The 5,008-nt window shown below is 36.3% G+C and overlaps 1 pseudogene; it reads left to right on the forward strand.

Moving 5' to 3' along the window:
* Positions 1-448: 448 nt before the first annotated feature.
* Positions 449-4,023, forward strand: LOC149407348 (protein FAR1-RELATED SEQUENCE 4-like; annotated as a pseudogene).
* The last annotated feature ends 985 nt before the right edge of the window (positions 4,024-5,008 follow it).

A 5,008-nucleotide genomic window follows, 5' to 3' on the forward strand; every position in this document is an offset into this window, starting at 1 on the left:
AGCCTTAAATTGAAATTAAATAATAAAACTCATACCGCCTAAGAAATGACTTCATTCCGTGTTCGAATTGTAACTCTAAATCTTGGATTCTCTGTTCGAATATGCGATTTTGATGACTATCAACTATCGATGTATACCCCTTTGCCTCTTTCTGTGTTCTTCACGATTAAGAAACTGTTGTTTATTTTTTAGTTTTTAAATAAATTACATATATGGCTCGAATGAATAAAGATAATTGGTGTTTATATTATAAATATTATAGTCAACGTCAATGAAAAGTCAATAAAAAGAATATTTGTGACACTGTTGTCTATTTCATGGTATAATTTCGTCATTTTAGTTAAACAGATGGTATAATTTCGTCATTTTAGTTAAACAGAGGGTATGAACTCGACATTTTTGAAAACCGAGGGTTAAACTCGACATTTCACTAAAACACATGGTATAAATGTGTTATTTTCCCTATTTTGATTCACTTGATGCTTTCTTTCTCCACTGCAAGAAATATGGGAAACAAGAAAAATTTGGAGTAAAGAAAACAAATTCTCGTAGTTCAACGTGTAGAAAACAGAAAAATCTTACCTTGTCATGTTCACGAGCAGGAAAATTAGAGATTGCAAAGCATAAGTACCTTGATCCAAACCCACAAACAAAAACAGGATGAAAAGCAAGGGTTGATGCTACCATGGGAGAAAATGGAAAGTGTAGAGTTAGTTTAATCATATATGAGTTAGAGCAAAAAAAAAAAAGTTTAATCATATTTGAGCACAATCATGGATTAAGTTCAACAAAATCAAGGTTTTATTTGTGCAATAGAGAGATTAGCACTGGTGCTCAAAGAAGCTAGAGCTAAATGATCAAGCGGGAATCAATATCGCAAGAAATCTTCAATCCTTGGTTGTGAAAGCCAGCGGCTATCACTAGGAAAAAAAAGACTTTTGGGTGCGACATTTTTCGCACCTAAAAGTCAATTTTCGCACCCAAAGATATCTTTGGGTGCGACTTTGGATGCGACTTTTCCGCACCCGAAAGTCCGCACCTAAAGGTCTTGGGTGCGAAAAGTCGCACCCAAAAGTCATGACTTTCGGGTGCGACGTTTCGCACCCAATAACACCCTATTGGCGGGTATTATTGACGACTTTTCGCACCCAATAGTCGTTACTGATCGAGTAAAAAAAAAAACACACAGTACTTTAGACGGCGCTTGTTTATAAAGTGACGTTAAATCTAAAACATATTTATTGACAGTATGTTGGATGTCAGCTAATTTAAAAGTGACACACACAAACACAAATACACCAACACAGAACATACACACAAATACACCCACACACAAACAAAGCACACACAAAAAAATACATCCAAACTCTTTATTCAACCCAAACAAACAAACAAAAAACTATCATGAAGTACAAAGTTTTAGTTCAACAAAAATTTACAAAGGATGTGTAATGTCATAAAAAAAAATACAGAGGGATTATGTCGAGCATAGGCAGCAAGTAGACGTCTCAAGGCATTTCTACCATCCTCACCCAATGCTGGGTGACCTGGAAACGTCCGAGGCAAATCCTGCATTTATATGAGGGCTCTGAGTAAGAAACCAAAAGTATCAACTTAGAAATAAAAGAACTCCCGGACGATAATCTTTTCAATCTGCCCTTTCCATTTTTCAGGTACACATATTGAATCTGTACTTGGATCCTTGGTTTTGCTATCGTGATCGCCAGCATCTTGATCAACACTATTTTCAGACTTATGTTATGGAGTTAGCAGATCCTGGTAGTAGTTATCCACGCACCGAGCAAAACTTTAATTCATAAAAAAAAAAACCCTGCTTTTTTGCTCTTTTACCTGCTAAGGAGATTAGTGACAAAGGAACTTACTTAGGTTTATACGGGCATAGTTTCTGAAGAACCAAACGCCAATACCCACAAAAAACCCCTCAGATTCTAACTATTTGCTCATCAGATTCGAGTACGACAAGCTTACTTGTGTTCGGATTCATCTTCAATGAAGGCGTGTAGCGCTTTCACTGCAAGAAAGAACAACATAAATAGAAGAATTAATTTTGAATCGAGAAAATACTAATACTATATGATGTACTAATATTCAAGGCAGAATGGTGAGTGATAGATTTGGCTTTTATATGCAAACTCTCTGAAATACAAAACGTCAATACATCATACACTTTTAAACATTCAAGGCAGAATGGTGAGTAATAGGTATATATGGCCTTATGCAAAATCTCTGTAAATAGAGTTTAATTAAATTCTTTAATCAATAATAACCACACAAATTATAATCGAGATATAAAAATATTAACAGAGACACATTCATAAACCTAAATACCCAATCTATTTCTAAATTACTAACAAAAAAATAAAATAAAATGAAAAACAAGTGAGAAAAATAAGAAATCCACCTTAAATACTTGTCCTCAATCCTGAAAAAGTGTGGCAAGATATTGACACCACTCACTCTTTCCATCACTCTTTTCACAGCCACTTCAGCCTTTGGCTTACCCACATCGCCGACTCCACAATCAAAATTATGGGCTTAATTCGGTACTTAACCCACAATCAACGCTACTTTAAATCCCCAAACAAACAAACACAATTTCTGACCTTGAGAGCCGCCGAGCTGTTGAAGAGCGTTGACGAATCGGTTTTGGAGTTTTTCCAAGTTGGGTTCCCCGTCTTTGTCTTTGATTCTCACTAATGCATCAGTGAGAATCCAGATTTTCAATATCGAAGAAAGTTAACACTTCAAATAATAGACCCAAAAAAATTGAAAATTAGGTCACAAACCTTGTTCGGCGATGGTCACCACCAACGAGTTTAACCCAACCATGTAACAAATCTCCAAATCAAAACCCAGACTCAAATATCAAGCAAACAAATAATCTCGGCCAAAACAGCAAAAAGAACGTCTAATGTCCAACTTAAAATCTTCAGCTAAACTCTTCTAAACACACGGCCAGATAAAAAAATCCAAAACAAATCCTTCAAGATTCAAAACCGAAACCAATTCCTCAACATAAACAAGCACCAAAAACACTCCAAAACATATGAAAATCATCAATCTCGTTTCAAACCGAAAACCCCCAAATTCAAGTTCCAAAACCCTAGAATCGAATCTCAAAATCGGGGAAGAAACATCTCACCTTGTTTGTGAGATCACGTCTTCTCGACGTTCTCTCCCTCCTTCCTCGGCGCCTTTCCCCTCGGTCCGGCGTCCTCGGCGGAGCGCGGTGGCTCCTCTCTTCTCGGTCAATGGGTCTCGGTGGCTTGTTGTCGGCCGACCTCTTCCTCCGCGACCTCGCACCCAAATTTAAAAAAAATCAGCCAAATTTTTTGGTTACTTCAGTGACTTTTGGGTGCGAAAAGTCGCACCCGAAAGTAATTTTTGGTGCGACTTTTAGGTGCGAAAAGTCGCCCCAAAAGTCATCCGTACCGAAAAACTGTATTTGTAGTAGTATATGAAAATGTTTCATTTTTAGAGAAAGATTGTAGAAATTATGTTGACAAAAGTAAACGATTGCATTTACGTGGTGGAGATGCTAAAACAATCCGTGATTACTTTATGAAGGTGCAAGCTAAAAGTTCTAATTTTTTTATATGATGGATGTGGATGATGATGCTCGTATCAAGAAATTATTTTGGATCGATGTAAGAAGTCGAGCTGCGTATGTTGAATTCAGCCATGTTATTACGCTTAACACGACATACTTGACAAATAAATATAAAATGCTGCCCCGTTTGTGGGAGTGAATCATATAACAGACAATCGATATTGCTTGGTTGTGGATTATTGTCGAATGAAGATGCGGCTACATTACTTGGTTGTTTAAAACATGGCCTGAATGTATGTCCGACCGTCACCGAGTGCTATAATCACAGACCAAGATAAGGCAATGCAAAAGGCAATCGTGGTGTGGTATTTCCGAACACTCGACATCGTCGGTGTCTTTGGCACATTATGAAAAAGATTCTTGAAAATTTAAGTCGTTTTAAGCTCATATGAAGAAATAAGAACGTTGTGAAATCCCAAATTTTAAGCTTAATTAAAAGGCTAAAATATTTGTATTCGAGTGACGTTAGTATTTTTTTTTAGGAAAGTAGTAGCGAATGATTTATTTATATGATAGTTTTTGAAGTTTTAGTTTTTATGTGTGCTTTAGTGTGTTTTTGAATTTTAATATACTATTTAGATTACAAATTATGGATATATATTGTATATAAATTATATATTATAACTAAATTATGTGTGTATATATATATATATTATATATACTTACTAAATTTGTTAAGTTATGTGTACTAGGGCGGCGCAAAAAAACCGTAGAAACCGTAAACCGGACCGGACCGGTGATTTTTAGACCGCTGGTCCGGTTTAAAACGGTTTTTTGTTTTCCCGGTCCGGTCCGGTTTTTAAAAAAAAAAAACCGTTAAACCGGACCGGACCGGTTTATTTATAAAAAAATAAAAAAAATAAATTAATGTCCAATTAGCCAAATTAGACATTTGTGCATGTATTTAACTCCCATATATGACTATATGTTTGTGTTTTGGTGGAAAATTAATGGTTTTTATTTTTTTTAATTATGTAAAACGGTTCAAAACGGTCCAACGGTCCAAAACGGTCCGGTCCGGTCCGGTCTAAACGGTCCAAACGGTCCAAAACGGTTCGGTCCGATCTAGATGATTTAAAATGGTCCGGTCCGGTCCGGTTTTTACAGTTTTTTTGTCCGGTCCGGTTTGGGTTTTTTTGAACCGTTTTGAACGGTCCGGTCCGGTTTTTACAGTTTTTTTGTCCGGTCCGGTTTTGGTTTTTTTGAACCGTTTTGAACGGTCCGGTCCGGTTTTTTGGCCGGTTTTGGACCGGACCGGACCGTGCACAGGCCTATTGTGTACGTATATATATTACGTAATATATTATATTTTATAATATAATATTATATTAAAAAGTTATAGCGTTAGGTTAGGATATATACAATTGTGCATATACG

This window comes from Urtica dioica, chromosome 1, assembly GCF_054948205.1.
Source record: "Urtica dioica subsp. dioica isolate 48M chromosome 1, U.dioica_male_clone48M_v1_H2, whole genome shotgun sequence".
NCBI lineage: Eukaryota > Viridiplantae > Streptophyta > Magnoliopsida > Rosales > Urticaceae > Urtica > Urtica dioica.